General features: G+C 35.6%; 1 protein-coding gene across 3 annotated transcripts in view; it reads right to left on the bottom strand.

The window, feature by feature from the left end:
• Positions 1–27127, bottom strand: part of LOC136040099 (A-kinase anchor protein 1, mitochondrial-like) — a 112806-nt gene that overhangs the window by 71834 nt on the left and 13845 nt on the right. Inside the window, exon 2 of one of the 3 annotated variants that reach the window (XM_065724192.1) lies at positions 7170–7346. The exons of the other annotated variants lie outside the window; for them this stretch is intronic. The gene's annotated coding sequence lies outside the window, so the exon portion shown is untranslated. The remainder of the gene's footprint in view (positions 1–7169; positions 7347–27127) is intronic. 3 annotated transcript variants of the gene reach the window in all.

Here is a 27127-nt window from a genome sequence, read left to right as displayed (position 1 = left end):
CTATATAGCTGAAGCCAAACAGAAGGTACAAAGTTCTCAAATGGAAAGTGATAAAAAAAGCTAAATGCAATTTGAGCTTCAAGTATAGACGTAAGCAGAGGGGGCCTCAAGGCCCTGTCCCCAAATATAGTTTTTGGTCCTTTCCTGTGCATTTGCTATTCATATAGTCGTATAAAATTATCACCTGCCCCCCTCCCCCAAGAATAAATCCTATGTAGCTTGGAATTAATATATATACATATATATATATATATATATATATATATATATATATATATATATATATATATATATATATATATATATATATATATATATATATATATATATATATATATATATATATATATATATATATATATATATATATATATTAATTAATAATTATAATATACGATTCTTATAGTTAGAAATTAAATAAAAAAAACGAGTTTTTTTAACTGAAAGTAAGGAGCGACATTAAAACTTAAAACGCACAGAAATTACTTCGTATATGAAAGAGGCTGCTTCCTCATCAACGCCCCGCTCTTTACGCTAAAGTTTTTTACTGTTTTAGAAAGAAGAATTGAGAGAAAGAGTCAAACTTTAGCGTAAAGAGCGGGGCGTTGATGAGGAAGCAGCCTCTTTCATATACGAAGTAATTTCTGTGCGTTTTAAGTTTTAATGTCGCTCCTTACTTTCAGTTAAAAAAACTCGTTTTTTTTATTTAATTTCTGAACGTTTTTGAATCAATGCATGTTTTGATTTTGGCTCTCCGCAGAGGAATAATCAAAACGAAATTTGCATATTTTTTTGGGGGGGGGGGGGGCTAAATGGCTTTCTCATAATTTTGATCGAATGATTTTGAGAAAAAAAGAGGGGGGGGCGAAGCCTAGTTGCCCTCCGATTTTTTGGTTAATGAAAAAGGCAACTAGAACTTTTAATTTTTTACGAATCTTTTTATTGGTAAAAGATTTACGTAACTTATAAATTAGCTTACGTAAAGAACTTTTGTATTCTCATGTTTTTATTACATATATGAGGGGATTCGCCCCATCGTCAGTACCTCGCTCTTTACACTAAAGCTTAAATTTTATCCCAATTCATTAAGAATGGCCCCCTGAATCACAAAAGCCGTAGAATAAGTAGTTGAAATTACCGAAAATACTTTAGCGTAAAGAGCGAGGTATTAGAAGGAGGTGAGCCCCTCATATGGGTAATAATTTCTGTTTGTTTTAAGTTTTATTGCTGTTCCTTACTTCCAGCTGAAAAAGCTTTTTCACTTTTATTTTTTAATTGTTTTTTTTTTGAATAATGCTAGTAAATCCTGCTCTCCCTTCATGGAAATTTTCTTCTCCCATTACAAATTCTCGAAGGAAAGTTCCCCCAGCATATCCCCCTCTTCTCAACCCCTCCCCCAAACCAAAAAAATCCTCCTGAAAACGCCTGTATACTTTCCAATAACCATTACTATATGTAAGCACAGGTCAAAGTTTGTAACTTGTTGCCCCTCCCACGGGGACTGTGGGGGAGTAAGTCGTCCCCAAAGACATAGTTATAAGGTTTTTCGACTACGCTGAATAAAATGGCTATCTCAGAATTTTAATCCGTTGACTTTGGGAAAATAATTAGCGTGGGAGGGGGCCTAGGTGCCCTCCAATTTTTTTGGTCACTTAAGGGCACTAGAACTTTTCATTTCCGTTGGAATAAGCCCTTTCGCAACATTCTAGGACCACTTGGTCGATTCGATCACCCCTGGGAAAAAAAGAACAAAAAAAATGAAAACAAAAAAACAAATAAACACGCATCCGTGATCTGCCTTCTGGCAAAAAATGCAAAATTCCACATTTTTGTAGATAGGAGCTCGAAACTTCTACAATAGGGTTCTCTGATACGCTGAATCTGATGGCGTGATTTTCGTTAAGATTCTATGACTTTTAGGGGGCGTTTCCCCCTATTTTCTAAAATAACGCAAATTTTCTCAGGCTCGTAACTTTTGATGGGTAAGACTAAACTTGATGAAAGTTATATATTTAAAACCAGCATTGAAATGCGATTCTTTTGATATAGCTATTGGTATCAAAATTCCATTTTTTAGAGTTTTGGTTACTATTGAGCCGGGTCGCTCCTTACTACAGTTCGTTACCACGAACTGTTTGATAAGTTATTATAATAAATTCATAATTATATGACAAAGGGCTCTATGGTCACTTAAAATGAGAGGATGAACATTAGGTGGATTCATAATTTAACTAATTACTGACATATTAATTTCGGTCAAAACAAAAACTAAACTAAGTTGGACATCTACTCATTTCGGACACTGTGAGTTTCGGAGACATTTGAATATTTTTTATAATTTAGACAAATTCGGCAGTATAAGAATCCTGCCAAATGCGCATAAAACCGATTTAAGAATCCATACCAAAGATAAGAAACGATTAAAATACAAATTCGGAGATACAAGAGCCAATTTAAAACTGATTAAAATGTGCGCTGATTCTATATTTATTTTTTATTACGCAATATCATATTACGCATCTTAACGGCATAGATGTAAACAGTCAGAACTTCCCCATAGAAAAACTTCTTTATCCTGATCATGATTTCTAGATGCCAAATATTCTGCTTGTTCTGTGTTCTTCCTTCGTTTTATAATTGTGCTATTTCCTTGAATAGTTTTTGGGTAGAGTCCCAGGTTTCAACAAAGTGCACAAGCATTGAGTGACATTCCTTTTGAGTCTCAGAAAACGATCCTGCACCCCTTTTTTAATGTAATCGACAAGCTTTTTGTTAAAATCATATTATATAATTAAGTATATATATATATATATATATATATATATATATATATATATATATATATATATATATATATATATATATATATATATATATCTATATACAGAAACTGAAAAGTGGCTAAAAAGAAGAAAAAATGAACTAATGGCACCAAACAGCTACAGAAGGTGTAGCTTTGCTTTGAAGATGTAATTGCCTTTTTAAACCAACATATTGTTGATCTATTAATTTGTACGTGTTGTCAAATTTAACTGATTCGTTTCCTTATTTATTTTCATGACTCAAAGTGGCATCACTGACAAAAATATGATACTTCCCTCAAAGCTTTGCGTTTGAAACATCCAAAGAAAAATCTTAAGAAAATCACGGTTTTCAGGTATGGAAAGACCTAAGATAAGTCCAACGAGACACTATTTACTAATATCCTTGGTCCTGTCAGAATTACTGGGTATGTTTACTTAAATTACCTTTTATTTTTATTTTCCCCCTTAACCCAACACAACATGTGTACTTGCCTGCATACATATATACAATGCTTGTAATAATATAAAAAGAAAAGAAACAAAAACACTATCTAAGCAAGAACGAACCTTACAGAGTTAACATGAAAACTTAACTGTGTTCTAGAACCAGTCTCAAGATTGATCAAAATCATTCCAATGTCAAAAGGTTTAGAAGATCCCCACCCCCTCATTCGATTTATGCTTACAGCCAGAAATTACTATAAAAGCAAGAATGGACTTAAAAGCAAGAGTTTCAAAAGCTTGTTCTACAACTGGCCTCATATCAAAGGGTACATACACATAGGTCAGACAATACGGTTCCTAGACAGTAAGTTTTTAACATTTTGACACAAACTTTTAGAAACAAAATTATGGAAACAAAACATAATCCTTTACTTTTTAGCAACAAAATTATGGAAACCTAACATAATTCAATCTAACGTAACTTAACCTAACCCACACGCCTAGTGTGCAAATATATGGCCCAAATTAGACAAGTCCAATGTATTGCACCATCCGTCACTTGTTTTTGTAGCCATGAAACCAGTTTTCTGAGATGTAACCTAAGCATTATTCTTGAATGTCTTTCCAATAACCGACGAATACTGTTTTTTCAATGAAATTATAAAAAAGTGGGTACTTGTGTGTTATTCAGAACACACTCAATACGTGAAGTTAGGTTCTTTCGCGAAACAAACTACGATGCGAAAATCCGGTTTCATACCCACAAAGATAGAACTCAATTTAGTTTGCTACGCATAGTGATAGAAGATAAGTGTCTGAATATGGATTTTGAAATGAAGATTTGGGATTTGCCAAAGACTGAAAAAGAGGCAATTATATTTATCCTAATATATTTAACCTAGCCTAACCACCTCATTATATTAAAAATATTTAGTTAAAAATGTACCTGCATCGTAGTTTGTTTCACGAAAGAACCTAACTTCACTAATTGAGTGTGTTCTGAATAATACACAAGTACCAAAAATGTATTTCCAAAAATGTAGATTTGGTAAAATTCTCCTCCCCCGACTCCCTCCCCAAATGAAGCCACTGTATTCACCTATGTTCTTCTAAAATATGATCCCAATAGAAGATATTTCATCGGACCCTGCCTAACGCTGAAAATAATCTTATCCCCTATCTCAAGAACAAAGAGGTTCTAGATCAAAATCAGGTAACACTAGCACATTTTCTTAATTTCGATCGTCAATCGACAAGTCTATTCATTAAACCACAGTTAGTAAATTAAGATTCGTTGATACCTTGACAAGAAAGGATAATTGGACAGGATATTGTCCTTTATACAGGTATTGAGTGCCATTGTCGGTAAATTTTCAATATTGACATTCTATTCGCATTTATGATGGAAAGGGCGTCGTTTTTGTCCTGTCTATTTGTCGACATTTTCAGAAGTGGAGCTAAACTTGAAGAAAGGGAAAGACATTTAGCCTAAATACATTTTTCTGTCCCTTTCTTCTTCAGTACTTATTTTGTACCCCTAGAAAAGGGCATTTTTTCAGGGGAGAGCACAATCATTTTTTTTTTATAAATTGCATAAAATGTTTCCAGAAATCCTAGGGATCGGGTCCCAAGGCCCCTGTCCTCGGTCATTTTATATAATTCGAATACTGTCTGTTTTAGACAGTATTCAGTATATTCAGTATTTCACTATTCTGTTCTAGACAGTATTCAGTGTTTTTTATTCAGTATTTCACTATTCTGTTTTAGACAGTATTCATTAAAGTCATTAGGCTTTAATCTTTGGATGATTGTTACAAATAAATCTTTGGTACTTTTGTCTTATAGCCACCCCACTCAAGATCTTGTATCGCGAAAATAAGACAGTAACTGGTTTTCATGGTCTTTATACCAGACAATATTAGCTTCGGCTCGGTGGGAAACTACATTGTTGCTATATCTTAATTGAATATTTAGTTAGTAGTTTGGTTAGGTTAGTTTAGTTTACGCATTTAATATGATTCGGTCTGGGCGGTCCCCCTTCCATAATTCTTTGTAGTAGTTTTCATAATTTTGTTGATAAAGTATTATATTTTCCTCATATTTTGTTTTATTTCAGTAGCATTAACCAAACTTCACTTTTCAAAGATTCCGTCGTTCCTTATACTAGCCTTCGGACAGTCGTCCAGTTTGGACTAAGACTGAATGCAATGACTAACTTTTTGTTCTGCTGCATTCTTTGCCATTAAATTGATTTGTAGAAGTCACGTGTAGAGAATTATATAACATGAGTTATATATTTGACCATTAGGGGTGGGTGTAAACTGAGCGCTTTTAGGAATGATATATATTTTTTTTCAAAAAAGTAATTTTAGCGTTTTTTTCTGAGGAGTCCAATCTCTAAAATATAATCTTAATCCATATTTTTCTTTTTTTCAAAAAATCATTTCAAGTCAAAATCCAGTAAGCACAAGTAGGCCAAGGCAAGCTTGCAAAACATGGCAGGTGAGGCAGTTGACTTTCTACTTTTAGGTCAATGCTTTCGTTACCCTTTCTACATTATATTAATGTTTATTAAGTCTAAAACTGGGGCTGTTGAAGAGGCAGTTTTAGGGGAAGGGGCAGAGGGGACACTTGCCCTGGGCACAGAAATATTAGGGGCACAAAATTTCAAATAGATAATTGGTACTTGTGTCTTAAATCCACCACACTCAAGTTCTCTCAAGATTTCGCATAGCGAACATGAGACCACCTGTTCTCATGGCCTTTATACCAGACAGTATTAGTTTCGGCTCGGTGGGAAACTACATTGTAGCTATGTATTAATTAAATCTTTAGTTTGTGTTTTGGTTAGGTTAGTTTAAATCGTATTTAGTATAATGCAGTCTGGGCGGCCCCTTGCATAATTTTGTTTCATCATATTTCAGTATATCTCATTATCATTAACCAAACTTCACTTCTTGAGTGTGTTCTGGATAATACGTAAGTAACTAAATTATTTTATTAGACAGTGAAAACAGTTACAAAATCCGGTTTATCTGCTGAAGGTCACTGAAAATGTGACGAAAAAATCGAAAAATCACTGTCTAGTAAAAGGATTTACCCCTCGCTATTGAACTTTCATTTGTTCGTCATAGAAAGGCAATGTGGTCTTCGATAATACCTTCACCTTATTATATTTGGAAATTTGGCTACACTATATAAAATATATTGGAAATGCTTTGTAGTTTGGGTAAAATTCTAGTTAATTGACTTCTTGCTATCTCGGAAAGGGTTAAGGTTAGGAAAATGAAACTTTCAGGGATGGGTCAACAGGCTAAAGAATGTCCCGGGAAGGTATTTTGAAGCAACTACCTCCACTCTTCCTCCCTCTAGAGGGCCCTGACCTTTGAAGACCTTTAAAATGTATTATAAAAGTGGAACCTTGCAAAATAGAGCTTCTGCTTAATTGAAGTACAAAAAATTGTTTTCAACTTCATAACTTTGCTCAAGTCCATTTTATAAGGTTTTAAAAACATACAAATACGTTCCCTAAATTTTGAAAGAAAAAAAACATAGATATGGCTCAAAATACTACTCAAATATCAGGAATTGCATTTTCAGAGCTAAAGGCAGAGAAAAAGCAACTAGTAACTGAAAATTAAGGTAAAATGTTGTTTTGTAAAAATTTCAATAGATATAAACCTGTCATGTAGGCAAATTTCAGGGCCCTCTAGAGGGAGATGGAGTGGAGGTGGGTACTTAAGAATACCTTCCCGGGACATACTTTAGCCTGTAGACCCATCAGTTTCATTTTCCTAACCTAAACCCTTTCCGAGATAGCAAGAAGTCAATTAACTAGAATTTTACACATCATATTATGTGTAGTACTTAGAGCAAGCTTCGTGCAATCAAATCGCACCAAAGCAACAACAACATTCTTACGAATTATTGTATAAATCCATAGTGAAACTGAATAGATCCTTTCTAGTTATCAGCACAAATCCCACTACGCAACTAACACCAACAACGTGGTTTGAAAGTTTCCACGAGGTGACAAGGACGCCGCCAATAGATTCCTTGATTCTGATTGGTTTATAAGATAGGTAGCGTAAAATAAACCTAAAAAGAGGAAAATTCGAGCAAGTATTTAATAGCCTATCCAAACAATATAAGTGTACAAGGCCTAAAGGCACATAGAAACAATTTGTTTGGCATTGGACAGGTGACAAAAATTAGGGAGTTGAAAAAGCTGAAAAAAGGGGTAGCGAATCATATTCGCAAACCAAGGCCCGCATCCAGGGGGACGGGGGTTACCGGGTTTTGAACCCCCCCCCCCAAAGAAAAAAATCGACCGACTCGTACACAAGTAATAAAAATGGAAATAAAAAATTTCTGATGCATTTTTTGAAGCTTTTTGTGTAAAACGCTCGACCTCCCCAGAACAAAACTAGATGCGCAATTGTCACAAACTTAAAAAAACAACACCAAAATGAATGGACAAGAGCAGTTACCGATATTAATAAAAATGGACAAGTAATAAAAATGGAAATAAAAAATTTCTGATGCATTTTTTGAAGCTTTTTGTGTAAAACGCTCGACCTCCCCAGAACAAAACTAGATGCGCAATTGTCACAAACTTAAAAAAACAACACCAAAATGAATGGATAAGAGCAGTTACCGATATTAATCTACCGTTAGGCATAATCGTACAGGCGAGGATACATTCATCTGAATTGATAACCAAGCATATCTCAAGGCTCTAGAAAATACTTAGAGCATGGAAAAAAAGTGAATTGGAATACTGTGAAGCATTAAATACAGTAGTCGAAGATGATAACAGAACGAACTGGGATCAAAGGTATTCAATTAGCAGAATACTAATTGCTCATTTTATGACTAAAAGTTCAGGGTATTAGTTACAGTAGTATATGCCCCCTGATGAACCAACTGACGGAGATACTAGTGACTCAGGTGAATTTTACTTAGTTACAGCAGGAAATAGACAGGGTGCAAGGTAGAAATATGGTGTTTTTGCTAGGAGATTTTAACGCCCAGGTTGGTAGAAATAGGGATAGATGGTATCCTAGCCTAGGTAAATTTGGTGTAGAAAAAAAAACAGTAATGGCTACAGACTTTTGCAATTTTGTAGGTATAACAACCTAGTTATAACTAATACGGTGTTTGGTCATAAAATGGCCCATAAGTTGACATGGTATTCACCTGATGGTAAAACAGCAAACCTTATTGATTATGTTATTGTAAACCGAAGACTAGCAGGATCAATACAAGATACTAGGGTGTATAGGAGTGATGTTATTGATGTTAAAAGTAAAGATCACCATCTAGTAGTGTCTAAAGTTAATTTAAAGCTGAAATTTCGGAAGGGTAACTACCTCCTGGAAAGTTATGATGTTGGTAGACTCCAGGATGAAAATTTAAGAGAAACCTTCCAGGAACAGTTGAATATTATACTTGAGAGTTTAAAATTTGACAATCGGGAAGATTAATCTGGTCTCCGTAGACAGCAAATTACATAGTAATCTGACACTTTTTAGACTGAGAAGATGCTGTACATAAAGTTTTAAGAGAAGAACAGTACGGTTTTAGAAAAGGTAGAGGATGCGTCGACCAACTTTTCACTCTTAGGTTAATATTTAAGAAGTGCCTTCGTGGTCAAACACCTTTGGTCGTCAGTTTTACAGTTTATGAGCAAGCGTTCGATCCTGTTGCTAGAAGAGCCTTAGCTAAGTTCTTATCTTTACATGGTATACCATACAAATACATTAAAGTGATATGTGCTATGTACGAGAATAATACTGCTGCAGTTAAGGTAGGAACTGAAATTAGCAGCTGATTTTGTATTAAATCAGGGGTTAGGCAGAATTTGTGTTCTCTCCCTCTTTATATGGATCATTTTGATGGACTTTGTCTAAAGGAGCAGAGGAAAGGCAATTGGAGACCACGGAATCAAATGGGGAGGAAAAAATCCTGGACTTAGATTATGCTGATGATTTAAGCATATTGGATGAAAGTTTGAGCAAATTGAATGAATTTTTAGAGGTTTTACGAGTTCAGGGTGCTAAAACAGGTTTGAAAATTAATTTTAAGAAGACTAGGTCACTAAGGCTAGGAATAAGTGAAGATGAAAAGGTGGCGTTGGGTACGAAAAGATTAAACAGGTGGGCAGCTTCACTTACCTTGGTAGTATTATTGGTAAAGACGGTGGGAGCAGTGAAGATGTTAAAAGTAGAATAGCCAAGGCTCAGGGTGTTTTTTCACAGTTAAAAAAGAAAAGTTTGAAAGAATAGGGAGATGAGTCTGTAAACCAAGATTAGAATATTGGAAGCTACAATGATGACAGTGGTCAAATATGGCTCTGAAACATGGGCGCTCCGAAGAGCAGCCGAAAATTTACAAGATGTTTTCCAGAGAAATTGCCTACGGATTGTTCTGGGTACCCGGCTGACTGACCGTATTTCAAACATTAGGTTATACAAAAAAAATGTGGATCAATCCCGCTTTCTAGGGTTACAATAAAAGAAAGGTTGAGATGGCTAGGCCACGTTCTGCGGATGAAGGATGACAGATTGCCAAAGATTGTCCTTTTTGGCCAACTATCTGTGGCTAAACGGGAACAGGTCGTCCTCGTCTGGGGTGGGAGGGTGTCATAAATAAAGATTTAAAGGAAATATGAACTTCCAGGGAGGGTGTAAAGAGTGAGGCCTTGAATAGATTGGGTTGGAGGAAGAGTGTGTGTAGTTGTATTGGCCTCAGGTGGCTTGGTACTGTGGTGAGTTATTATTAGTAGTAGTAAAACAAAAGGAAATTCCCGTATATCCATATATGTAGGAGGGGTTGTCTCTCTCCTCAATACCTCACTCATCTCGCTAACAAAGTTCTTCATTACTTTTGAAAAAGCTTCTTAAACTAATTAAACGACCCTCGCGTTTCAGAAGTCGTCTTTAAGAATTGGGGCGACGAGTCAAACTTAGCGCAAATAGCGAGGTAAATTTATACGGAAAAATTTCTGTTCGTTTTAAGTTTTAATGTTGTTCCTTACTACTAGCTGGAAAAACATGTTTTTTATTCAATTTCTGACGATTTTTTAAACAATACCGAAAAAACTGGCTCCATCCACGAAAAATTCCCTCCGCTTACGGGAAACTCCTCCGTGGGAGGTTCCTCCAACTAAAATATCCCCTCCTCGAAACATAACCTCTGGAAAAATCCATCCTCGCTAAAAATTCCCCCAGTGAGATTTCTTGTGGACGATTCTGCCTGAAAAATTATCCTTAGCATACTTTGATTTGAAGAATATTCTAATTTCTAATCGTTTTCTAAATCATACCAGAAATTCCCCTCTAAGTGGGAAGTTGCTCCCGCAGAACATTCCCCCATGAAGAATTTTTTCTGTGGAAAATTCTCTCCTCCTACGCAAAAATCTTTCAGAAAAACCTCACTTCTCTGAAAATTTGCCCCGGAATATTTCCACTTGCAAAACTGAGTCGGCAAAGAGAAAGTAACACAAACAGAAATAAGTTTCCCTCAGTATAAAATTTTCCCTGGAGTATTCACCCCCAGAAACTTCCCTTCCCATGGAAACCCATCCAAAGCGGCAAATACCCCCCCCCCCCCCAAAAAAAGTCTGTGTACTTCCCAATAGCAAATACTATACGTATACGTAAACAACGGGCTAATTACACAAATTACAACCCTTTTCACAGAGGTTGTGGGGCGGGGTCACGTCACCCCAAAAACAAAGTTATTGAAACTTTGAAATATGCTAAACAAAACGGATATCTCAAAATTTTGATCAGACGACTTTGGGTGGGGGGGGCTGTTAGGGGGGCTATATGCCCTCCAATCTTTTTTGGTCACTTAAAAAGGGCAGTATAACTTTTACTTTCCATTCTAATGCCTCCTCTCCAGATCTTCTAAGACCATTGGTTCAATACAATCACCCCTAGAACAAAAAGTAAAATAAAAATAAACACACATCCGTGATCTTTCTTCTGGAAAAAATACAAAATTACGTATTTTTCCTGATGGGAGCTTGAAACCTTTACAATAGTGGTGTCTGATACGTTGAATCTGATGGTGCAATTTTCGTTGGCATTCCTTGCATATTTCTGGGTGGTTCCTCCTTTTCCAAAAATCAGACAATTCTTTTCAGACTCGCAGCTTTTGACAACACTAAATATAATGAGTCTTATATATTTGGAATCAGCATAAAAAGTCAATTCTTTCGACGAACCTATTGATATCAAAATCCTGCTTTTTTAGATTTTCGGTTACTACTGAACCAAGTAGCTCTTTAATAACAGTTAGTTAGTTACCACGAACTGTTTGATTAGTGATTTCATTACTAGAATGATTTTGTTGATTGTTTGAAACATATCCTATCTAATCTGTGACGGTTTACCGATTCTTGATACTTACGAGTCCCCCCCCCCTATCAACCTGTAATTTGTTTTTACTAGACACAATCATTGGGATTGAAGCACCCTACCAAGGGACTGCATGTAATGTGTTTAAAATGTACATCGCTTTGTCTCCCAAGCCCATCTCTGATTTTACCTCCTAATTTTTAGCCCTATATCTGTGCCTCGATGCTCCCAAAAGTGGATGATCTTTCGACCCGAATTCTAATAGTATTTTCCGAAATCAAACCAAAAACTCCTTTTCCAAAAAATCAGGCAATTTTTCTCAGACTCGTAGCTTCTGACAACACTAAATATCATGAGTCTTATATATTTCGAATCAGCATAAAAAGTCAATTTTTTCGACGTACCTATTGATACCAAAATCCTGCTTTTTTAGATTTTCGGATACTACTGAACCAAGTAGCTCTTTTCATTTCTTGAATGATTTTGTTGGTTGTTTGAAATATATCCTATATAATCTGTGACGGTTTACAGGTTCTTGATACTTACAAGTTCCCCCTATCAACCCTGTAATTTGTTTTTACTACACACAATCATTAGGATTGAAGAACCCTATCAAGGGACTGCATGTAATCTGTTTAAAATGTTCATAGCTTTGTCTCCCAGGTCCATCTCTGATTTTACCTCCTAATTTGTAGCCCTATATCTGTGTCTCGATACTCCCAGAAGTGGATGATCTTTCGACCCGGATTCTAAAATATTCAAAATGATGTAACAATGGTTTTAAGGGCAGTGATTCTGAGGTTGGGAAATCTAGTTTAAATGATTTCCTCTAAGTCTGCCAATCCTGGTATAATTTGGCAGCAGTTTTAAAATGTCTTTTTTTCTCAATTAGTTTGCATAAAACAGTCCTCCACTATATATTTAACGTTTTTGATTTGCAACCAAATAATTGTCTTGATTTCATTTTTTAAATCACGGCCCTTAAGCTGGGATTTCTCAACGCATTATAATCCGACTGTTATTTAAACGGCAGGAAGTAGACCGTGGGGATGGAGGTTTAAACGTATACATTGAAAATCTGCAAAAATTTTCGTTTTTTAATGGACTGAAATTGAGGGTGTATCAATTTTTTTTTGTGTGTGTGTGTGTGGGGGGGGAGTACCAGGTGTTTTTTAAACGCATCAAAAGTTATTTTAAATACATTTCTGCACCTTCTTTATGGTTAAGACAAAAATTTCAGAGAGAGGGGTACGAAACCAGTAACCCCCCTCCCTCAATACGGCCTTGACTGAAATCATTCTGATCTTTATGCCATAGACACCCTCGAACATACACGGATAATAACTGACCATTTAACAGAAAAAAACTTTTTTATGGTTATTATGTTGTAACTCTTGGCTTACTTAAATAAATGCATCTCAAGGTTGTTAATAAGAGTTATGTTTTGTTGACTTGAAAAAAACAAAACTTTCACGACATGAATCAATACAGCCAGATTTATTTCTTAAATGCATTGTCAGAGCCAAATCCAGGATTTTTTTTTCGGGGGGGGGGGGTATGGACTTTTTACTTGTGTTTTTACGAGTCAGAAATTTCGGATGTCAGGTAGGGGGTCCAAACCTCCTAACCTCACAGATGTGCCTTTTAAATTGCGTTTATTAGGGTTTCCTTGGTTCTGTCTACATGCCCTGAAATTTTCAAGCGAATCCAAGAAGAACAAGAGCTAAGAGCTCATATGGCACTTGTGACGAGGCGAGAAGAGCTAAGAGCCAAGAGATCATATGGTATGAGCTCTAACAAAATTCTATGAATCAATAGATTGATTTTAAAAAGAAAATAAGAGTCTTAATGCCGGTCATGATTTAAAATAAGAGCTCTGAGTCACGATGTCCTTCTAAATATCAAAATCCATTAAGATCCGATCACCCACTCGCAAGTTATTAATACCAAATTTTTCTAATTTTTCCACTCCCTTTAGCCCCCCAGATGGTCGAATCTGGGAAAACGACTTTATCAAGTCAAATTGTGCAGCTCCCTGACACGCCTACCAATTTTCATCGTCCTAGCACGTCCAGAAGCACCAAACTCGCCAAATCCCTGAACCCCTCCCCCCAACTCCTCCAAAGAGTGCGAATCCGGTACGATTCTGTCAATCACGTATCAAGGACATTTGTTTATTCTATCCACCAAGCTTCATCCCGATTCCTCCACTCTAAGTGTTTTCCAAGATTTCCCCCTCCAACTCCCCCTAATGTCAAAAGATCTGGTCGGCATTTGAAATAAGAGCTCTGAGACATGAATTCCTTCTAAAAATCAAATTTCATTAAGATCCGATTATCAATTCGTAAGATAATAATACCCCAATTTTCACGTATTCCAAGAATTCCGGTTTCCCCCTCCAACTCCCCCCAATGTCACAGGATCTGGTCGGAATTTAAAATTAGAGCTTTAAAGCACAAGATCCTTCTTAATATCAAATTTCATTAAGATCTGGTCACCCTTTCGTAAGTTGCAAATACCTCAATTTTCAAAATTACCCCCCCCCCCCAATTCCACCAAAGAGAGCAGATCCGATCCGGTTATGTCATTCACGTATCTTAGACAGGTTTCTATTCTTCCCATCCAGTTTCATCCTGATCTCACCGCTTTAAGTATTTTCTAAGATTTACAGTCCCCCAAACTGCCCCCCCCCCCCCAATTACGCTTGATCCGGTTGAGATTTAAAATAAGAGATCTGAGTTACGAGGTCCTTCTAAATATGAAGTTTCATGAAGATCCGATCACTCCTTCGTAAGCTAAAAATACGTAATTTTTTCTTATTTTTCAGAATTAACCCCCCCCCAATAGAGCGGATCCGTTCCAATTATGTAAATCACGTATGTAAGACTTCTGCTTATTTTTCCCACCAAGTTTCATCCCGATCCCTCCAATCTAAGCGTTTTCCATGATTGTAGGCTCCCCCACCCCAAACTTCCCCCAATGTCACCAGATCCGGTCAGGATTTACAATAAGAGCTTTGAGACACGATATCCTTCTAAATATCAAATTTCATTGAGATCCGATCACCCGTTCGTAAGTTAAAAATACCTCATTTTTTCTAATTTTTCAGAATTAACCCCTCCCCCAACTACCCCAAAGAGAGCAGATCCGTTCCGGTTATGTCAATCATGTATCTAGGACTTGTGCTTATTTTTCCCACCAAGTGTCATCCCGATCCCGAATTGAATTGAAAATTAGAAAGTTCCCTTCTCAAGAAACTTCTTTCTGCGACAGCCATGTCACAACCAAATTTTAGCATAGGACAAACATTAGTCTTCGCTTATTTGCCATTGGGGTGATTTACTCAACTTTATCGGACGCCAAGGCTTTTCTACTTTTAAAATTAACTTCACGGAAAACTTCCTACCATTGAAGAATTTTCCCGTGATTCATAATACATATTTAAACAGGAATATCCCTTGAGGAGGGTAGAGATAGGACCACATCCTGGTTTCCATTAACACTCTTTCTATTTATTTAAATTGTAAGAATAAAAGTAGTAATAGTAGTAGTTCTAAAAGTTTCAACTTAACACCCAAGTCACTCTTGATATATTGCTGAGGTGTCTTATTGGCAACCATAAACACAATACTTCTTGATTGACTTTAAACCAATATTTAGTTTTAAAGCATAATGGTCTAAGTGAATACTTGTGGGGAGTGGGCGTGCCCAATATCCCTAAAGACATAGTTGCTGGACCGTTCTACTATGCTGAAAAGAATGGCTGTCTCAAAATTTTGACTGGATACGTTTGGAAAATAAATGGGCTTGAGAAAAGGGCTGCTTGCCTCAAATCTCTTTTCACTCTTAAAAGGGCACATGAACGTTTTGAACAGAATTAGCTCCTATATCAACGTTATTTCTAGCTATTATAGAGTGGTGCTGCCTATGTTATTGCTTATACGCACTTTTGAAAACCTGTATGCATACAGTTTTTATCGTTTAATTGAAACAGTTCCTAAACATCCCCTGAAATTTTCACCTTAATATCCATACCGTTGTTAGTTATAGTAACTGTAGTGATAGTATTAAAAGTATACACATAGTGCCATCTGGCAAGTTCAAAATCTCCCACAACCCTTAAAGGTCTAACTTAATAATATAAATTGTTTTTCAGATATTGCTTTGACACCCTTCTGAAAACCCACATTCTCTTAGTTTGTTTTGATTTAATCAGAATCCTCCTAAATATATCTTAATAGCTTCGCCTTAAGACCCTTATTTTGTGCAGTAGCAATAGTTGCAGCATTATTAGTAACAGTATGCGGATAGCACCTTTGGTTTCTTCAACATCCCCTTCAACACACACTGAAAGTTTCATCAATCATTCCTGAAGCACTTCTGATGCATCCGCTTTACGAACTTGTGTGGATATAGTATGTTTCGAATAAGTTCCATACAGTTTCTATATATCCCAAAATTTTCGCCTTAAAACCATTAGTTTTAATAGCAGCAGCAGAAGCAGTAACAGTAGAATTAATAGTAGTAGCCTAAGCTCTAGTGGCATTAGTAGCAATAGAAATAGTAATAGTAACAGTAGTATGAGTAGATGCAATAGCATTAGGATGCAAATATTTTCTTTTGGTTAGTTCAACACCCCTCAAAACAAGCCCTGTTAGTTCCAACTTCACACTAAACTGTTCCTAAAATATTGCTGCTACATCCTTTTGACAATCTACATAAAGACGGCGAGTTGTGATTCAGTTCACCTTCCCCCATGAAAATTCTTTGATAATGTCACCTTCACACCCTTAGGTATAGTTGTTATAGTAGTCACAGTAGTAGTGTTGACATTACTAGTAATAGTATTGAATAGCCGTAGTACTACTAGCAGTAGCAGTATTAACATATTGCCTTTTGGTCAGCAGAAAATCCCTCTCCTCAAGTCCTGGAAGTTTCAACTTAATGCAATTAGCCATTGTTATGACAATACTGATATTTCTTTTTGATAACCTGTAAGTTCATATACTTCTTGAAATTTTCATCTCAATGGTCTTAGCCTACAAGTAGTTGTAAGAGAAGTATTAGCAGTAGTAGTAACATTAGAATTAGCAGTAATGTGCACATATTGCCTTTTTGAGACATGATCTTCCCGTTTATGCATTCTCTGATAGTCCCAACTTAATACCCAAATCAATTCTTGAGATAAGCTATCTTGACAATGTGCATGCAGATAGCCTCTTTTGATTTTGTTCAAATTTCCCCTCAATACTGTAAATGGAGTAGTATGGTAGTAATAAAATAGTAGTATTGGTACAATGCAAATATTGCCTTTTTAATCATCCCTTTTATCATTCCTGAATTTTCTAAATTACTATACTCAGTTATCCCTGTGTTTACGCCCTTTTGACAATCCGAATACATATAACATGTTTTGATTTAATTTAACACTCAACTCAACATTTTCTGAAATGCTCACCTGAATGCCCTTCGTCCTTTTGAAAAGTATTCAAACATACATTCCTTTCTCAATACCATATACTATGTGTAAATAATGAACGAATTGTCTAACTTACAGCCCATGTCTTGAGGACTCTGGGGAGGTTGACATCCCCAAAGACATAATTACTGGACCTTTTAACAATGCTGAACAAGATAGCTCTTAATATTTTAACTGGATGTGTTTTGGGGAATGATAGGCTTATGGAGGCTGATTGCCCTCCATTCACTTTTGACTCTTAAAAGGGGTACTATAACTTCTGACTTCCCATCAAACGAGCTCAATCCGATCCAAAGTTTATACGACCACGCCACCATGGCAAAATGCGGCTGGTCCGTGGCATCCGTTTGATACACGTTATCATTCCTAAGGCATTTTTCAGATATTTTTCTTAAAAAAAAAAAAACGCTGCGCATTTTTTGCATTACAGTTCAACTTCAGGGTTTTGTTCGAACTTGAAATAAAGACCAAGAAAAACTCAAATTCAAACTTTCCGTTGTTTTTTTACCGTAGTAACAACCATATTCTACTGATGTCACAAAGATATCCATATCAGGTATGCTTTGCTTTCCTTTTGGGAGGCGCAGAATTTCAACAGGAAATTTTTATAAATGTATATCAGACAAGGAATCACGCAGAAGCAACTAGGATGTAATTTAAATTTGTCTATTATAACTGTTACTCAAAATAGGAAATGAATTGACCTATGACATACAAATTACAATTAGGATCACAACATTCCCTTTGCACTAATAGCAAGAAAGGAAGCCACCGTCTGAGCCGATTGAACGTCCGATCAAAATTTCACTCATATTTCTTTTTTCAAAAGGCACAAAATTATTAAAGGTCATTAGAAAAGCTAAAAGGAGTTTTTAAAAAAACCTATGACATGACTGAGTCAAATTACGAACTGTTATCTTGTGGCAAAAATAACATAATTTTTTATCGCTCTTGTGGAACAACCTTTCCACAAGAGCGTTTCCAGGATTTCTGTTTAGGGGGGGGGTACAGAAAAACACCAACTTTTTACATTCAGGTTATGTTTCTACAAATTGTGCAAAATTTAGGGGAGGGGGTCAAACCAAGACTCCCCGTGGATGCTGCCTTAATTTTAAAATTAAATCATGGTTTAACTATATCATACCAACAAAATCAAAGAATACCACACTTTAAAAACTTTCCGTTGTTTTTTTACCGTAGTAACAACCATATTCTACTGATGTCACAAAGATATCCATATCAGGTATGCTTTGCTTTCCTTTTGGGAGGCGCAGAATTTCAACAGAAAATTTTTATAAATGTATATCAGACAAGGAATCACGCAGAAGCAACTAGGATGTAATTTAAATTTGTCTATTATAACTGTTACTCAAAATAGGAAATGAATTGACCTATGACATACAAATTACAATTAGGGTCACAACATTCCCTTTGCACTAATAGCAAGAAAGGAAGCCACCGTCTGAGCCGATTGAACGTCCGATCAAAATTTCACTCATATTTTTTTTTTCAAAAGGCACAAAATTATTAAAGGTCATTAGAAAAGCTAAAAGGAGTTTTAAAAAAAACCTATGACATGACTGAGTCAAATTACGAACTGATATCTTGTGGCAAAAATAACATAATTTTTTATAGCTCTTGTGGAACAACCTTTCCAAAAGAGCGTTTCCAGGATTTCTGTTTAGGGGGGGGGGGGGTACAGAAAAACACCAACTTTTTACATTCAGGTTATGTTTCTACAAATTGTAAAAAATTTAGGGGAGGGGGTCAAACCAAGACTCCCCGTGGATGCTGCCTTAATTTTAAAATTAAATTATGGTTTAACTATATCATACCAACAAAATCAAAGAATACCACACTTTAAAACTATATTGTGGAATCAAGGTGAGTACAAACGAATTAATATTGCATTTAAAAACCGCTAAGCTAGCTGTAAATACCAGGGGAATGGATCAAAAATATTTTAGTCAATGTCAAAGCAACCCTTAATTATTTAAACATAAACAGGTCACTGGATTTATTGTAATAAAACGATATGAAGTAATATAAATGCTGAGGGTTGGTTTGGGATCCCTCAAATTTCCCTTTTAAATTGACAATAGGCTATTTGATGCATAAACGAGAGTGTACCATCTTTATCTGCAGATTCATTTACAAGTTTTAATTATGTTTAAGTCCATGGTATGTGGAGTAATGATAAATAAGCCAAACTATTTGGACTACCATGTATATTTTTAGAAGAAGCAATTTCCGATCCCCCCCCTTAAAATTTCCCAGTGGCAGATCACACAAACTTTTATCTTTTTTTCCACTTGAAATATTTTGCTAATTCTGCCGCAGGATAGTTTGACATAGTTTGACTTCATCATGACACAGATTTTTGCCAAGTCCTATCAGCTTTTCTAATGTCCTTTAATAATAGTTTCCCTTTTGAAAAAAAAAAAAATGTGAGTGATATTTTGAACGGAACGTATATATACTTTATATATACTCAGACGTATATATACTTTTATATATACAATATGTTATATAGTATTAAGATATTTCATTCCTACCCAACTTTTCCTCGTTCCAAACAAATACTAACTGAGTATTTAAGAGGCCTACTTTCTATAGCACACTAATATAAAAGTTAAGGCTGCAGATGTCAAAGGGGTTGGAGGCCAGAGGGCCACATTTGGGCCTGCTTCTGTTACTATGACCCTTATACTTAATCTAGGTTGGAATGGTAAGCATGGCACAAATGTTACCACTGCAAAACGCAGGGCAAGAAGTGTGACGACAGAGCACAGAGCACATGCATGCACTTAAACAAACCAACCAGGGAATTATCCACAATAACTTTTATAAACATTTGGATTAAACAGACAAATTAAGAGGTCAGATATATATATATATATATATATATATATATATATATATATATATATATATATATATATATATATATATATATATATATATATGTATAGTATTAAGATCTTTCATTCATACCCAACTTTTCCCCGTTCCACTCAAATCCTAACTGAGCCTTTAAGGGGCCTACTTTCCATAGCACACAAATATAAAAGTTAAGGCAGCAGATGTCAAAGAGGTTGGAGGTCAGAGGGCCACATTGGGGCCTGCTTCTGTTACTATGACCCTTATACTTAATCTTGGTCGGAATGGTAAGCATGGCACAAATGTTACCACTGCAAAACGCAGGGCAAGAAGTGTGACGACAGAGCACAGAGCACATGCATGCACTTAAACAAACCAACCAGGGAATTATCCACAATAACTTTTATAAACATTTGGATTAAACAGACATTAAGAGGTCAGATATATATATATATATATATATATATATATATATATATATATATATATATATATATATATATATATATATATATATATATATATATATATAGTATTAAGATCATTCATTCATACCCAACTTTTCCCCGTTCCACTCAAATCCTAACTGAGTCTTTAAGGGGCCTACTTTCCATAGCACACAAATATAAAAGTTAAGGCAGCAGATGTCAAAGAGGTTGGAGGTCAGAGGGCCACATTTGGGCCTGCTTCTGTTACTATGACCCTTATACTTAATCTTGGTCGGAATGGTAAGCATGGCACAAATGTTACCACTGCAAAACGCAGGGCAAGAAGTGTGACAACAGCGCACAGAGCACATGCATGCACTTAAACAAAACCAACCAGGGAATTATCCACGATAACTTTTAAAAATATTTGGACTAAACAGACATATTAAGAGGTCAGATTGTTATTATATATAATATATATATATATATATATATATATATATATATATATATATATATATATATACGTTTAAAAAATCAGGAATTTATTTCTATATGCGGTATTCAGTAGTAGCACGCGCGAAATTAGAAAAAAGTATTAAGCTAAAAACATATGGCACTAAACAGCTTAAAGGGTTTAGTTTGCCTTTGAAGGTGTTGTCTTTGCGGATCAATAGGATGTTTATGTTTGAATTTTTACAGACAAAAAGTACTGTCAAATTTAACTACTGGCTAATTTGTCTTCGAAGTTAAACGTGGCAACATTGACCTAATGTGATACTGCCCTCAAAAATTAGCAAGTATGAAACAACCAAAGAAAAATCTTATTGTGGTTTTCACGTATGAATAGACCAAGGTGGATCCTGGGGGACAAAAGTTGTTTTTACTTTAATGTATTTGGCATTTTAAAAAATTATCCTATTCCGCTATATTCTGATAATTTATTTATTTTCTGTCCAAACCAATACCTACAATCCAAACTGCTCAACCAAGTTATGGATTATAGCCAATATCTCTGTAATATTTTGTAGAACGTCCTTAATATATTTCTTTTAGTGAATTTATTTTGAATAACAACTATTATCCGTAAAAATGATCCAGTTCCTTTATATTCCGGTAGTTTATTTATTTTCTGTCTTCGTTTTGCATGTTTTTTTGTACAAAATTCGTAGGCTAATGTGTTGTCGTAAAACTTTTGTATATGGATCAAAAACTTTTTCTATTCAAGTACTATTCTTCAGAATATCACGGTACTTAAGCAGTACTTGATAATAATTTGACATAGCTTGTGTAAACACAACAGCGCTTACGTTTTCTCACCACTAATACCAATAGTCATTCAAGCAAATTGACATAAATGATCGTCAATCAAAGCAGGATTTCATACTACAATTAAACAAAATTCGATGGAAAGCCAAGTTATTACCTACCGAATTAAAGCCAAGTTATTACCTACCGAATTAAGAACCACCCGACTATACTTGAGGATTATTCTTTTACTTGGAGAGAAGCTATTTCACTTTGTCTATTGTGAAGATCTATTGAAAACCAGGGGCAAATCTCCAGCCCTTTTATTGGGTGGAGGGGGGTAGAGGGATCAATGTCCGGATAGTCAAGGGGCATGGGATATATAATATTTTTTCTCCGCATTATTGGGGGGGGGGGGGAATTCTGTGAATTTAATAACAATCTAATGTTTTTTAGGGGAGATCGAGCCTCAAACTCGCAAAATAAATGTATAACCCAGGGGCTTACCTCCCCATCATACATACCTGGATTGATACATCAAAAAAAAGTATCTTAAGGCCAAGTATCTAATTTTTTAGAATTAGAGCTTAACTCTAAGTTTAAAAACTAGTACTGAAAATCTATTTTCCCAAATATCCAGTACTTATCCCTGATTCATAATTAAATTTGTTGCTGAACTGTCCTGTGTACAAGGCTGTATCAAGAGAAGGTTAGGGGGTTTGACCCCCCCCCAAAAAAAAAAAATATTTGTCTGACTTGTAAAAACGTAACAAAATGAACATAAACAAATTTTGAATGCGTACCTTAAAGTTTTCATATTATAGCCCCCCACCCTGAAAAAAAAAACTTTTTTAAAACACCTCGAAAAAAAATCCTGGCTGCGACCCTGCCTATATATTATTATGTCAAGCTCCAAGAGTATCCCCGCCCTAGTATTTTGACTTATTCGTACTTATTGAGGTGATGATAAAACTCTGAGAGGACTGCATTTAAATAGTATGACCAAATTCTGAATCGCAAGTGACACGTGACGTGATGTTTGTTGTGACATGTCCTGAAGTTTGAAGACTGGGCTCTCTTTTTCGTTACTGTTAATATACAAGGCAAAACAGAAAATGTTAAGCTTGAAGTTATTCTTGTGGTATTCAAATATATGCGATTTATTATTTGGTCCTAGCTTAGTCACGATAAGTCCTAGCTTAGTCAATATATGCGATTTATTATTTGGCCCTAGCTTAGTCACGATAAGTCCTAACTTAGTTAATATATGCGATTTATTATTTGGTCCTAGCTTGATCACGGTTGAACATCACTGATTTAAAGGCAGAATGATATTTTATCTGACTTAAACTATAGATTAATGAATGGATAATATACCAGTAAGTAGTTTAAGGGAACAAGGTAAAGGACCGGCAGTGTATAGTAGACTTACGTAGTTATGTTTGGTAGCTAGTCTATTTCTTATAGAATCACACTGACGCTAGTGTTTAATGAAAAAATACACCATCTAGTTCAAATATATTGCCTAATTCCATTGAAAATTATTTAAAATATTCCTTAAGAATAAGCCCCCGTGCTTGCTGTCTTAATTGGAGCCCTTTGATATACTTCCCAGGATGTTGGTGGACTTCTCGAGAATTTATTAATACAAGTGAAAGCGAGGAGGGTAAAACAGATTGGGTTTTACATAATTTGATCTTTTTAACTAGTTTTCCCCAACCTCATTGACTTGTTTCATTTATAAATTTATAACTTATCAATCTAATATCCGTTAAACAGCTCGCAGTGGCGAACTGTAAGTAAGGAGTGACTAGACTCAATAGCAACAAAACTCTAAAAAACAAGATTTTTTAACAATGAAATTGTTAGATCATAATAATTAATTTTTTATGCCGATTCCAACACGTTAAATTCACGAAGTTTAATAATACCTATAAAAAGCTACAAGCCTGATCAAATTTACCTGATTTTTGAAAAAGGAGGAGAAGGACAGCCCCAGAAATTAAAGAAATCTTGACGAAAATTCTACCACTAGATTCAACATAGAACCCCACTGTAGATATTTTAAGTTCCTATTTAAACTGAGGAACTTTATATATCAAACAGTTCGTGGTAACGAACTGTAGTAAGGAGCGATCCGGCTCAATAGTAACCAAAACCCTAAAAAATTGAATTTTGATATCAATAGCTACATCAAAAGAATCGCATTTTAATGCTGATTTTAAATATATAAGTTTCATCAAGTTTAGTCTTGGCCATCAAAAGTTACGAGCCTGAGAAAATTTGCCTTATTCAGGAAAATAGGGGGAAACACCCCCTAAAAGTCGTAGGATCTTAACGAAAATGACACCATCAGATTCAACGTATCAGAAAACCCTATTGTAGAAGTTTCAAGCTCCTATCTACAAAAATGTGGAATTTTGCATTTTTTGCCAGAAGACAAATCACGGGTGCGTGTTTATTTGTTTTTTGTTTTTTTTTTTTTCCCAGGGGTCATCGTATCGACCAAGTGGTCCTAGAATGTCGCAAGAGGGCTCATTCTAACGGAAATGAAAAGTTCTAGTGCCCTTTTTAAGTGACCAAAAAAATTGGAGGGCATCTAGGCCCCCTCCCACGCTCATTTTTTTCCCAAAGTCAACGGATCAAAATTTTGAGATAGCCATTTTGTTCAGCATAGTCGAAAATCATAATAACTATGTATTTGGAGATGACTTACTCCCCCACAGTCCCTGGGGGAGGGGCTGCAAGTTACAAACTTCAACCAGTGTTTACATATAATAATGGTTATTGGGAAGTGCACAGACGTTTTCAGGGGGATTTTTTTGGTTTTGGGGGTAGGGTTGAGGGAGGGGGCTATGTGGGAGGATCTTTCCTTGGAGAAATATGCCATGGGGGAAACAAATTCAATGAAAAGGGCGCAGGACGAATCTAGTCACGTTAGAAAAAAACGTCAAATTCAGAGCTTAATATACAATGCTGGGTGTTCGGAGCCTCTCTATTATGGAGTATAATTTGAAAATAACACAACTATACGAGCGATAAAACATATATACCACAACCATAACTCAACTAACGAAAGAACTGCTAAGAGATAACACAACTATAAAGCGAAAACAGGTGAAAACTAACGGGAAAATAAACGAACTAAGAGGTGGAAGGGGCCCAGAGAAAAAATATAATCCTTTTTCAATTTTGAGCCTAACTTCCGCAAAGGAGTAATAATGTCAGAAGCCCCGAAATACCGAATTATTTTCTTTTCAAACAGTTCGTGGTAAAGAACTGTAGTAAGGGGCGACCCGGCTCAATAGTAAACGGAACTCTAAAAAACGGAATTTTGATGCTAAAAGATACATCAAAAGAATCGAATTTTCACGCTGATTCTAAATATATAAGTTTCAATTAATTTAGTCTTTGTCATCAAAAGTTGAGAGCCTGAGAAAATTTGCCCTATTTTGGAAAAAAGGGGGGAACATCCCCTAAAAGTCATAGAATCTTAACGAAAATCACACTATCGCATTCGGCATATCAGAGAACTCTATAGCAAAAATTTCAAGCTCCTATCTAAAAATGTGGAATTTCATATTTTTTGCCAGAAGACAAATCACGGGTGCGTGTTTATTTGTTTGTTTGTTGTTTTTTTTCCCCCCAGGGGTCATAGTATCGACCAGGTGGTCTTAGAGTGTCGTAAGAGGGCTCATTCTTACGGAAATGAAAAGTTCTAGTGCCCTTTTTAAGTGATAAAAAAATTGGAGGGCAAATAGGCCCCCTCCCACGCTAATTTTTTTCCAAAAGTCAAAAAAATTAAAATTTTAAGATACCATTTTGTTCCACATAGTCGAAAACCATAATAACTATGTCTTTGGGAATGACTTACTCCCCCACAATCCCTGGGGGAGGGGCTGCAAGTTACAACTTTGACCAGTGTTTACCTAAGTGTACAGACGTTTTCATGGGGATTTTTTGGTTTGGGGGTGGGGTTGATGGGAGAGGGCTTTGTAGGAGGATCTTTCCTTTGAGGAATATGTCATGGGGGAAGAAAAATTCAATGAAAAGGGCGCAGGATTTTCTAGCATTACTATAAAAAAAAAACAATGAAAAAATAAACATGAAAACGTTTTTTTTCAAATGAAAGTAAGGAATAGCATTGAAATTTAAAACAAACAGAGATTATTACACATATGAGGGGTTCTAACAATACTTTAGCATAAAGAGCGAGGTATTTAGGAGGAGATAAATACCTCGCTCTTTATGCTAAAATATTTTTAGTAATTTCAACTATTTATTCTACGGCCTTTTTGATTCAGGGGTCATTCTTAAAGAATTGGGACAAAACTTACGATTTAGTGTAAAGAGCGAGGTATTAACGAGGGTAAAAACCCCCTCGTGCACATAATAAAAATATAAGAATATAAAATTTTGTTACGTAAGTTAATTCTTAAGTTACGGATATTTTTTACTAATAAAAACGTTCGTTGAAAATTAAAAGTTCTAGTAGCCTTTTTAAGTAACCGAAAAATTGGAGGGCAGCTAGGTCTCCTTCCCCACCCCTTATTTCTCAAAATCGTCTGGTTAAAACTAAGAGAAAGCCATTTAGCCCAAAAAAATTAATATACTAATTTCATTTCAATAATTTATATGCGGAGAGCCAAAATCAAACATGCATTAATTCAAAAACGTTCAGAAATTAAATAAAAAAAACTAGTTTTTTTAACTGAAAGTAAGGAGCGACATTAAAACTTAAAACGAACAGAAATTACTCCGTATATGAAATGGGTTGTCCCCTCCGCAGTCCCTCGCTCTTTACGCTTAAGTTTGACTCTTTGCCACAATTCTACTTTTTAAAACAATTAAAAGCTTTAGCGTAAAAAGCGAGGGACTGCGGAGGGGACAATCCATTTCATATACGGAGTAATTTCTGTTCGTTTTAAGTTTTAATGTCGCTCCTTACTTTCAGTTAAAAAAACTAGGTTTTTTTATTTAATTTCGCCCAGAAGTCATGGATCCGTGGTTATTTGTTTGCTTCGTTCTTTTCCAAAGGTTGATTGTTCCGCACCAATGGTCCTAGAATATCGGAGAAGGGCTCATTCAAATGGAAATCCAAAGCTCCAGTACCCTTTATAAGTAAGCAAAAGGATTGGATGATAACTAACCCCCTCCCACACCCCTTTTCCCCAAAAACATCTTATCAGAAGTTCGAGATAGCCATTTGGTTCAGCATAGTTGAGAGGTCGAGTATAGCTGATTGTTTTTTTTTCTGGGGGGGGGGGGGGTTAGAGGAGAAAATTTTATGTAGAGAAAAGTTTCCGGGGGAAGTTTTCCAGTGGAAATTTTACAGGTGAGGGAGGGAAGGGGATTTCCTGGCATGATTTTAAGGGTTTAGTGTAAAAAGCGAAGGTTTGGAAAGCGGCAGCCTCCTCATAAAAAGAACAATTTCTGTTCGTTTTAAATTTCAATGCTGCTCCTTACCTTCAGTTAAAA

Source organism: Artemia franciscana, chromosome 20 (assembly GCF_032884065.1).
Source record: "Artemia franciscana chromosome 20, ASM3288406v1, whole genome shotgun sequence".
Lineage (NCBI taxonomy): Eukaryota > Metazoa > Arthropoda > Branchiopoda > Anostraca > Artemiidae > Artemia > Artemia franciscana.
This window is presented reverse-complemented; position numbering and strand designations above follow the sequence as displayed.